The sequence below is a fragment of the Leptonychotes weddellii genome, chromosome 5 (genome assembly GCF_054177405.1).
Source record: "Leptonychotes weddellii isolate Sample4059 chromosome 5, ASM5417740v2, whole genome shotgun sequence".
NCBI lineage: Eukaryota > Metazoa > Chordata > Mammalia > Carnivora > Phocidae > Leptonychotes > Leptonychotes weddellii.
In genome coordinates this window covers 116,826,820-116,837,483 of record NC_138373.1, presented here as the reverse complement: position 1 = coordinate 116,837,483, position 10,664 = coordinate 116,826,820, and positions in this window count along the sequence as shown.

Genomic DNA, 10,664 nt, shown 5'->3' with positions numbered 1-10,664 from the left:
ACAGAGAGATCTCTCTTCCTCTCTCTCTCTGTGCACCCACTGAGGAAAGACCATGTGAGGACACAGCAAGAAGGCAGCCATCTGCAAGCCAGGAAGAGAACTCTCATCAAGAATTGAATTGGCCAGCACCCTGACCTTAGATTTCCCAGCCTCCAGAAGTGTTAGAAATAATTTTTTGTTGTTTAAGTCACCCAGCCTGTAGTATTTTATTATGGTATCCTGAGTAGACTAAAACAAGTTGAAACAGGATGAGTGCCCAGATGATCCCTGATAATGGAGGTTTGTTGCTGGGATTCATGGGCCACCATGCGATGTCCTCTGCTTCGTGGCAGCCATTCTTAGTCACAGGGCTTCCCAGATAGGGATATCTATAGGCTCATGGAGAAATGAAACAAAAGCTCAGCATGGATTAGGATATTGCCTACTCTTGGTTTAATTAGTATTTGTATTTCCTGGTTGAGTTTGTCACCATCTAACACAGAGTGAGCCCTATCAAGCAGTTTGACACCAAACTCGTCTTGGCCTCCTTCTGACTAGCTCGTTCCCAGGAAACTTTGGTTCTAAGCACGTGTGGCTGGAGCAGTAGCAGCGGTTTCACATGGTAAGAAATATTACAACTTTATGCAGAACAAACCTTTCTCAGAAAGGGCTGCCTAGAAGACACTTAGCTTCAGGGCTGTCTCCCTAGTATAGAGTCCAGCCCTTTCCACGACAACAAAGCTTGAAAACAGCAATGTTGAGGTAAACTGTTCTATAATGCTCCTTGTGTTAGTTTTCTAGGACTGCTGTAATGAAGTACCACAAACTGGGTGGCTTAAAACAACACAAATTTGGGACGCCTGGGTGGCTTAGATGGTTAAGCGTCTGGGATCAAGCCCCATGTTGGGCTCCCGGCTCATCAGGGAGTCTGCTTCTCCCTCGCCCTCTGCCTCTCCCCCTTCTCATGCTCTCTCTCTGTATCTCTCTGTCTCAAATGAATGAATAAAATCTTTTTAAAAAATTTTAAAAAATAAAACAACATACATTTTATTCTCTCACTGTTCGGGAAGCCAGAAGCCCCAAATCAAGGTGTTATCAGAGCCATGCTCCCCTTGAAGGATCTAAGGAAGAATTATTCCTTGGCTCTTCAAACTTCTGGTGGCCTCAAGCCTCCCTTTGCCTGTGTCAGGATAACTCCAATTTCTGCCTACAGTCATCTTCGTAGGCCTTCTCTGTGTGCATTTCTTGTATCCCCCTTCTATTCTTCTAAGAACACCAGTCACTGGATTAAAGCCCATTTAAATCCAGTATAACTTCTTCTTAACTATATTTGCAAAGATCCAATTTCCAAATAAGGTTACATTATGAAGTTCTGGGTAGACATGAATTTTGGGTGGGGTGGAGGGACACTATTGAACCCACTATATTGCTTTAGTTAAGATTCTTTAGTTGAAAAGTACAGAAAAACACACGAGTCATATTACGGAAAAAAAAGAAAGAAAGACAGGATTTGTCCTGTCTAGGACACAGGAGTGTTTTACAGAATCCCAGACAAGTAAAGCAGTCAGGCCAAGAGGAAGAACGCAGAACTGTGCAGTTATCCAAAGTATTAGTCCTCTCCATGTCCCCCCGCCCCCACACTTATCTCAGTTCCCCCCTGCCTATCAGCTTCATTCTCTCTCTAGACTGGCTTTCTCCACATCTCCCTGCCCTCAGCAGGCAGCAGATGACCAACCCATTCATCCACAGTTTACATTTCTGTTCAAATAATCAGTTCAGACTGGATAGACTTGGTCCCGATTCTAAATTCCCCAGAGAATCTGATTGGCCCATCTAGGATTAATTGTTCAATCCTGGTCCAATCCATTGTGGGTAGGTGGGTGGAGTGATGTGGTAAATCCAACTGGGGGATGGGAAAGCAACTCTCAGAGAAAGATGAATCACCGGGAGCAGGGTGGGTAACCCAAAAAAGGTCTACACATGTCTTGTGTTTTATAGCACTAAACAGAGAACAAAGTGTTTTTGTGTATAATCTCATTCGATTTGTGCAAATTCATTCAGAGTAGGCATAATTGGCCTTTTGCCTATTTTACAGATGTAGAAACAGACTCAGAGAGATGAGATAACTAGCCCATAAAGATGGTCACTGTCAGAGGCCAGACACAACATCATGTCTTCTGACTCCTGGCCTGACTCTTTCACCTCAACACGCAACACAGAAATGTAATAGCTTCGTAGTTTGCATTGCAACCCAACGTCACTTACGCCTAGTTTTATTAACCAAGCTTACAAATACACTTGCAAAAATAAAATTTCCTGGTCTGAAGATTACAGCCATTCTATTCTTGTCCAACTCACCCAGTTTTTCCCACCTCTCATTTTCCTTCTTTTTTCCTGGGGCACAGTTTCTTCACCATTCTAATCCCCTTGACATTATTCTCCCAGAAAGTTTTCACCGGGATTTAGTATACTAAAATGAAAACAGAAATCATTTTCCTTTTCACGTTTGAACTCAAACCCTCCTCCTTTGCATTTTATTTTATTTCCTTCTTACTAATTCTGGCATCCACTCAATTCACAGTGTTTGGGGAAATGGGGCTGTTTTGGGCTACCCCTCTTTAGTTCTTTTATTCATTGCTTACATTTTCTCTGATTCAGGCTCCTTCTTCTCATTTTTTTACTCATTGGATTTCCCAATCTCATGGCCTCTTAGTAAATGATTTTGCCTTCTGTTTACTGAAACTCCATTAATTACCCAGGCCTTGTTTAATTCCCTTGAACTTTCTGTCTCTATTTTATATTCAGCTTCTTTCCATTATCTCAGGGAAAAATCATTCCTCTCCTCTTTAGAGATAAAAGTTTTCTCTCCTAAATCTGCCTAGAACCATCAGCCTCACATAATTCCTTCTTTCTAACAATTGTCTTTAGCTTTCATTTTTAGGTTCTCATTTTTTTCCTAGGGAAAAACGACAATAATCCAAACCTTTGATAGGCCTTGCTGCCCCTTTCTGTCTTTGCAGCCATCCCTCTGGAATAAATGGTCTCTGCCCACTACCTTCATGTTGTGCTCCCCATTCCTTCCCTTTTTTCAGTCTGGTGTCTCTCTCCACCACTCTGTTGAAACTGTGCTTTTTGAAAATGTCTTCCATTTCTCTCTCACTTTGTTCATGTTTTCTTTTCTTTTTTTTTTTGAAGATTTATTTATTTATTTGAGAGAGCGCACACACTCTCTCAAAGAGGGAGGGAGAGAGGGAGAGAGGGAGAGAGGGAGAAGCAGACTCCTCACTGAGCAGGGAGCCTGACACAGGGCTGGATCCCAGGACCCTGAGATCATGACCTGAGCTGAAGGCAGACACTTAACCTACTGAGCCACCCAGGTGCCCCACTTTGTTCATGTTTTCCCTTAAATAGTCAAACATCGTTATAAGAGCTGCTTTAACAATCTTATCTGCTAATTCTATCCATCTTTATCATTCCTGGGTCCTTTGGGGGTGATTTTTCTTCTGGTTATAGGTTACATGTTCCTGCTTCTTGGCACATTTAGTAAATTTTTATTGGATGCTGGACATCGTGAGTTTTACATTGTTGAGTGTCTGGGTTTTGCTGTCTTCCTTTTAAAAATTGTTGTGTTTTGTTATGGTAAGCAATAAAGGTACTTGATCCTTTGGGGACTTGTTTTTAAGCCTTTTTAGGGTGGATGTAAAGTCGCCTTTATTCTAGGAGTAGTTTGGTAACATTACTAAAGCATGGTTTTTCAAGGGTTCCTGTAGAACACTCCTAGTGATCAATGAGGACTCTCCTCTCTGCCTAGTGAGAACTTGAGCAATCCCAGCCCTGTGTAAGCTCAGGAACTATTCAGTTCACAGCTCCCCAGCCTCTCTCTACCTAAACTGTGGAATTTCACTGTACTCAGCAAAGACTCCAAATAAAGCCATACAGACTTCTGGAACTCTTTTTCTAGGTAGTTTCCTCCTCTCTGCAACTCTTCCCTACAAACTTCCAGCAGCTTCAGCCCTCCTGAATTCTGATGTAGGTTAATATCTTTATTGTAAATTATGTTTTTCATTTACTTTGGCTAATGATTCCAGACCCCTACAGTTAAGAGTCATCCATAAATTCAGGATGATTATGCTGCCACTGAGATGGAAGCCTCATTTTTCCCCTGAGGACATTCCCATTAATTATACATAACTCCTCCATGTATTCAGTATAAAACAAATTTAACTGCATCAAAAAAAATGGCTGTGATAAACAGAATAATGATTAAAAAATAATCTAGTATTCCACATTTGTCAAAAGAAAATAACTTAGATACTCATCACTTGCTGTAGCTTTTATTGATATAAGATGATATTAAGATAACCAAACATTAAGCAAAAGTTAATTGTGTATCTTTCAATTATTCTTCCAACTCTTTTTCAAGAAACTTGTCAACAATTAACATATAGTGTATTATTAGTTTCAGAGGTAGAGTTCAAGTGATTCATCAGTTATATATAACACCCAGTGCTCATTACATCATGTGACACTGGGACTTTAAATGAAAGAAGTGAATTCTGTTTAGGAGAGAGCAAGTAAACTACAATGATGAGAACATGGATGAATAAGGTAGCTTTGTCTAATTCGGGTGTGACATGTGGAAGGGAAGGGTAAAAATGGGTGATAGATATAGAAGATTAACCAACAGTATGCATCGTATCTCTTGAGCACAGGAATAGGACTATATATGAGTGATTACCTCTAGCAGTTTAGGATCTCTTGCTTCTTAAACTTTCTACTGTGATGGCCACATATAAGGCAATGTGGCAATTAAGAAAATATCCAACTAATCGTGATTTAAACCATGGGTGCATCAATTACTGACCTGTTAAGTTCAAGGCAGGTCATCCCAGAGCGGTTTTGGAAACAAAAGTGTCACCATAGTTGGTTTGCAACCTTGGGAGTTCCCTAAGTGAAATCTGAAACTGGCCCCTATACATGGGGGCAAGGAGAGACCAAAGAAAGAGGAGGATCATTCCAGATTGGTAGGTGGCAGTTTTAATAAGCAAGGGGACTTACATACGAGGTTCATCTTGGGTAGCCACAAGACAAGTAGATCTGTATGTCCACTCACCAGAATCTTAAAGGTTTATATATAGAGGCCTTAATGGGGTTCAGTCACATACACAGTTCAGATAGTCTCAACAACACATCACTTTCTCAAGTTGTGCCCTTGAAATGGCTCTGGCTATAGAAATGGTGGGCAGAAAGGTATACTCCAAGGACAGGGAAGAAGATGAAGAACCTTTGATTGCTTGGGTCCAGTTTGTGGGTCAAACAGTGGTCACATCCTCTTGATGACCTCCTCCAACACCAAAAGCCCAGGGCCCGTCTTGTGTTCTGCCATCTTTAACTTGTTGCTTTCATCCTTAGACTCATTGCCTCATAATCTCAAAATAATTGCTGCAGCTCCAAACATTAGTCTTCACAGAACATCCAGAAAGAGAGGAAGAACAGGGACAACAGAAGCTTTCCTCTCAAGTACTTGCTACTTATCAAAAAGCCTACTTTCCCAGAGGCTACTTGTGGACATCCTTTTATACCCTATTAACCTAAAGTGGGCTGCATGTCCCAACCCTAGATCAATCAGTGGATAAAGAGATTAAGATTGCCATTACTAACTTAAATCAATCAAGATATATCCTCTGTGGCTGAGTACGTAATTGCACATCAAAATTGGCCTCCTTCTTGATCTTCTCGATTCTAGCCAATGTGTTCTAACAAACTGATGATGTCACTGTTGTGCTTGAAATCTTTCTATGGGTTTTCCTTGTCTATAGGGCAAGTCCAAGTTCCATGACCATTCCTGTTTCTTTGTGTTTACTCTTCAATTTCATCTTTTCTGGCTCTGCCAAGGGCACTCCGTTTCAGACACGGAATTAGCTGAAATTCCCAGAATGCACCATGCCTGCTGTTACCTCTAATGCTTTGTATACGTTGTCTCTTCTGACTTTCACCATTGCCTTCATAGTGACTACAACTTCTTTTTCCTTTTGTTTTATTAAGTTTTAATTTTAATTCCAGTGTAGTTAACATACAGTATTATAGTAGTTTCAGGTGTCCAACACAGTGATTCAACACTTCATACATCACCTAGTGCTCATCACAACAAGTGCCCTCCTTAGTCCCCATCACCTATTTCCCCCATCCCTACACCCACCTCCCTTCTGGTAACCATCAGTTTATTCTCTATTACAACTTATTTTTCAAACATAGATTTAAATCCTCTCTCCTCAGAAAGCCTTCCAGGATGTTTCTCCTCTTGTCCCAAAAGCACCCTGATTCAGTTTGCACCCCTCTGTGACATTTACAGCCTTGTGATAATTACTTATTTATTCATCTATCTCCTTGACTGGAAATCCCCTGGTGCCCAGAATGCAGAAGCCACTTAAAAAGTGCTGATTAAATGTAAAATCCCTATAGATGTATGCTATCAACCTCAACCACATCTTTATCTGTTTGATTTGTCACTTGTTGAACCCTAACCCTGGGGACTACTGCTACAGTCCCCACCCTCCCATGGCGCAAGTACAGTCCTCGACTCCCTCTTCCTCAGCAGGAAATCTCAACATCTACTTCTTAGAGTTCACTGATGAAATTAAGTTCAAAGTCCTTAATCTTCCCTAATTTTCCTCAAGTCTCATTCTCAATATTTAATACTTCTCTCTTACTCTCTTCATCCCTCTCATTTGAAAGGAAAAGGTATCTCTTCTTCCTATGGATCTCATGACTTCCACCTCCTCCCTCGGACCTCTCTTTCCAGAATCTTCCATCTTCTCTCTGTTACCTGCTAGCACTCCAGTCTCTAAAACACCCAGCAGACTGGTTATATCTTAGAAGATTCCTCTCCTCTCATCAATGCCTTCAAACCTAGCATAGGTTGTTAGTACTGATGACTCAAATACCAGATACAGTGTATAGGCGTGTTTCATTTGACTCACATACTTTTAAAATTGGAGAATTTCACTTAAAAATAAGAATTTCAGTCTTCCCTGTAAAGGTCAGATAGCTGGCTGTCCTGGGTCAACTTTTCCCTGTGGCAACAATGGTCTGGATAAGGCTGCTACCTTTGGGTGGGGCATGTGATCACCAGATCATCACAGTCTCCTTGCTCACTTCTGTTACCTCTCTGGTCCTTATAAGCATTTGAGTTTGCAATCCCCTGCTAGAATTTTGGTTTTCTTCCTATCTTTCACCCGGAGGTGCCCTCTTGAAAGTTGCCAGTGATCTTCCAGTTATGTTACACAGGTGTTTCCTCCATCCTCATTGCCCTTGAACTCTCTGCATCTATAGAAACCTCTCTAGAAACCACACCCAGCGTGGCTCCCTTAGCCCCCTATTCCCTGTTCTCTTAGATCCCTAATACTGGGGGATTTTGCTTGCTGTTTTCCTTCTGCCCCCTAAATGAAACCATTTCCTAAGATTTAGTCATGGAATTTTCTAAGGCCCCACTCACCTCCACGGACTCACTGAATCATGTGGCTTTTGCCACTCATCCCTTCATGTGAAGAGCTTCCAAATTTATCTGCCTCTAATGTCTCTTCCTCTCTTCCTCATGTTCTTTTCACATATCTCCAATGATCTACTAGAAATATCCTCCTGGATGTGCTTCCAGCACCTCAAGGCTTAATACATCTGAAATGTAATTCATCATCTTGCATCTTGCCCCCTCCCCCTGACCAAAACATGTCCCTCCTGACTAGTTAACTGTTGATGGAGTTCACACAGTGACCCAGTCTGCAAATCACTTTATTCCTTTCCTTTGACCTCTCAGGCATTTCTTCAGGCCCTCAAAACTCTTGGCCTCCCAACTGGCCTCCCTAACTTCCTTCCCCTCATCCTGATCTCATTCTTTGTACCCTGGCAAAATCATCCTTCTAAAACACTGCTGTGATAATGTCTTTCTACTACTCTACATTCAGTAGCTAAGAGAATGAGGCATATAATTAGTCAAGATTCCTGTCCACATTCTTCTCAGCAACACAGGCATATTTAAACCTCAAAGCAATGACAGTCCACCCTCCCACACCATTCTTGGTGCAACAGAGACTTTTAGTAGTCCTCTATCATTTGAAGAAAAAAATCCCAAACTTATGATCTTCAGCCATCTGAAGGTTTCCAACCTATCCTCCCACCATTTCCTGGCACCTACCTAATGTCACCTGGACAACTTGAAATTCACCAGACAACTTAGATACCTCCTGCTTTCTCCCTTCGCTGACACAGGTCTATTGTTTGGAAGGTCCTCCCACCATCCTTTGAGTCCCATCTCAAATATTTCACTGATAATGCCACCTGTCACACACAATCTTATATTGTATTTATGGCCAGATCTTCTCTGGCCCACTATGTTGTATGTTCCTTGAGAAAAGGGACTGACTCCTTCTCCATCTTTTATCCCAGCAGAATGCCCAGCACATGGCATCCTTTCAATCAATAAGTATTTAGACAAGCCTTCTATAATGGCAGACATGGAGCCAGGTGCTGGCATACAAAGATGGATGAGGCACAGCCCCTGCCCTGATGGGGTTCTCATTTGAACAGGTGAGAATGACATATAAACACATGACTATAAAGTATGGTGAGCAGTAGAGGAATACGCAAAGTACAGTAGGATTTCATTCATGGAGGAGTGACTGAGAATATGAAAGCAAGGGCTCAGAGGATGTGACACTTGAATCAGGCACTAAAGGAAGAAAGGTCAGAGAGGTGAGCAGGAGAAAGGACTGAAGTGAAACTTAAGTCAACTATACTTAAAATTTACTGGCAAGGATGATGGTGGTCAAGTAGCCAGGTTGAAGGATTAGTTCCAAATGTATTTAGATTACGTAGGTTTTAGCTTAGTACGAAACAAATAAACAAGAGTTAACTACCACAGGAGGATGGATTCTACCAAGGGAAATAAGTGGGGGAAAACCAACTGAAGTCACTTTAATTCTTGGTTGTTGACTCTCTCCAAAACCTACATCGCTTTCTTGACAGGTCAATGTTTTAGACTAGCAGTTACTTATTATTGACATTTAACAAAGAGAGATAATTGGCAATCAAGATTTGGTACAGATCAGAAAACTAGTAAAAAGTGCCTTATACAAATTGCAAGCACAGTATGTTCAGTCCAAAACAGTCTCCAGTCTCTAAAACAGCTTAGATTTTGGAGCTCTTCCATCCTCTGAACATGACTTGAACAGATTACCACCTGCCAAGGCTCAAGTCACTGTGAAAATGGTTTCCCTAATACAAGACAATCACCAGAATCTGTCTTTGGCCTTTGACCTTTGGTTTCTTCACTAGAATACACAGTTTTATTTGACTGAGATAAACAAAAAAGCCAGAAACTTTAAATATGATTGATTTTATTTGATCACCTTAACCGAAATCTCGCCATGAGAAAAGATTCCCCATCAGCAGTTTTTTAAAGAGACATCTGGCTTCAAAAGCTTTTCCTGCTTTTTTTTTCCTATTGTAAAAATATTAACTCAAGCACTTCTGGGGAGGCATGCCACAAAAATGCCCACATCAGACTAAGTCCTGCTGATTTCCACTGAGACTGTTTCCACAATAGCAAATGGCTGCTGTTTTGTTTTGTTTTTTTACAGAAACACCAATAAATAAACGGTCCTAGCAACACAGCACAAGGATAGTGATCAATAACATTAAATATTTCTTCATTTTAAAGCCAGTCCTAAAACATCACAGGATTACTACTGGAGAACACTGATAATTAGACTTGAAAAGCAAAGGGTTTACAGTCAGAGGAGTTTGAGCCTCCTGCCCATGCAGCCTTTATGCATTCGGAGGTGGTCATCATTTCTTCTTCTTTTTTTTTTTAATTTAATTTAATTTTATTATGTTATGTTAGCCACCATACAGTACATCAGTAGTTTTTGATGTAGTGTTCCATGATTCATTGTTTGCGTATAACACCCAGTGCTCCATTCAATACGTGCCCTCCTTAATACCCATCACTAGGCTAACCCATCCCCCACCCTCCTCCACTCTAGAACCCTGTTTGTTTCTCAGAGTCCATAGTCTCTCATGGTTCCTCTCCCTTTCCGATTTCCCCCCCTTCATTTTTCCCTTCCTTCTCCTAATGTCCTCCATGTTATTCCTTATGTTCTACAAATAAGTGAAACCATATGATGACTTTCTCTGCTTGACTTATTTCACTTACATAATCTCCTCTAGTCCCATCCATGTTGATGTAAAAGTTGGGTATTCATCCTTTCTGATGGCTGAGTAATATTCCATTGTATATATGGACCACATCTTCTTTTTATTTATTTATTTTTGTTTTATTATGTCATGTTAGTCACCATACAATACATGATTAGTTTTTGATGTGGTGATCCACGATCCATTGTTTTCGTATAACACCCAGTGCTCCATGCAGTACGTGCCTTCCTTAATACCCATCACCAGGCTAACCAATCCCCCCTGCCCCCACCCTTCGAAAACCCTGTTTGTTTCTCAGGTCCATAGTCTCTCATGGTTCATCTCTCCCTCCAATTCCCCCCGCCCATTTTTCCCTTCCTTCTCCTAATGTCCTCCATGTTATTCCTTATGTTCCACAAATAAGTGAAACCATATGATAGTTGACTTTCTCTGCTTAACTTATTTCACTTAGCATAATCTCCTCCAGTCCCATC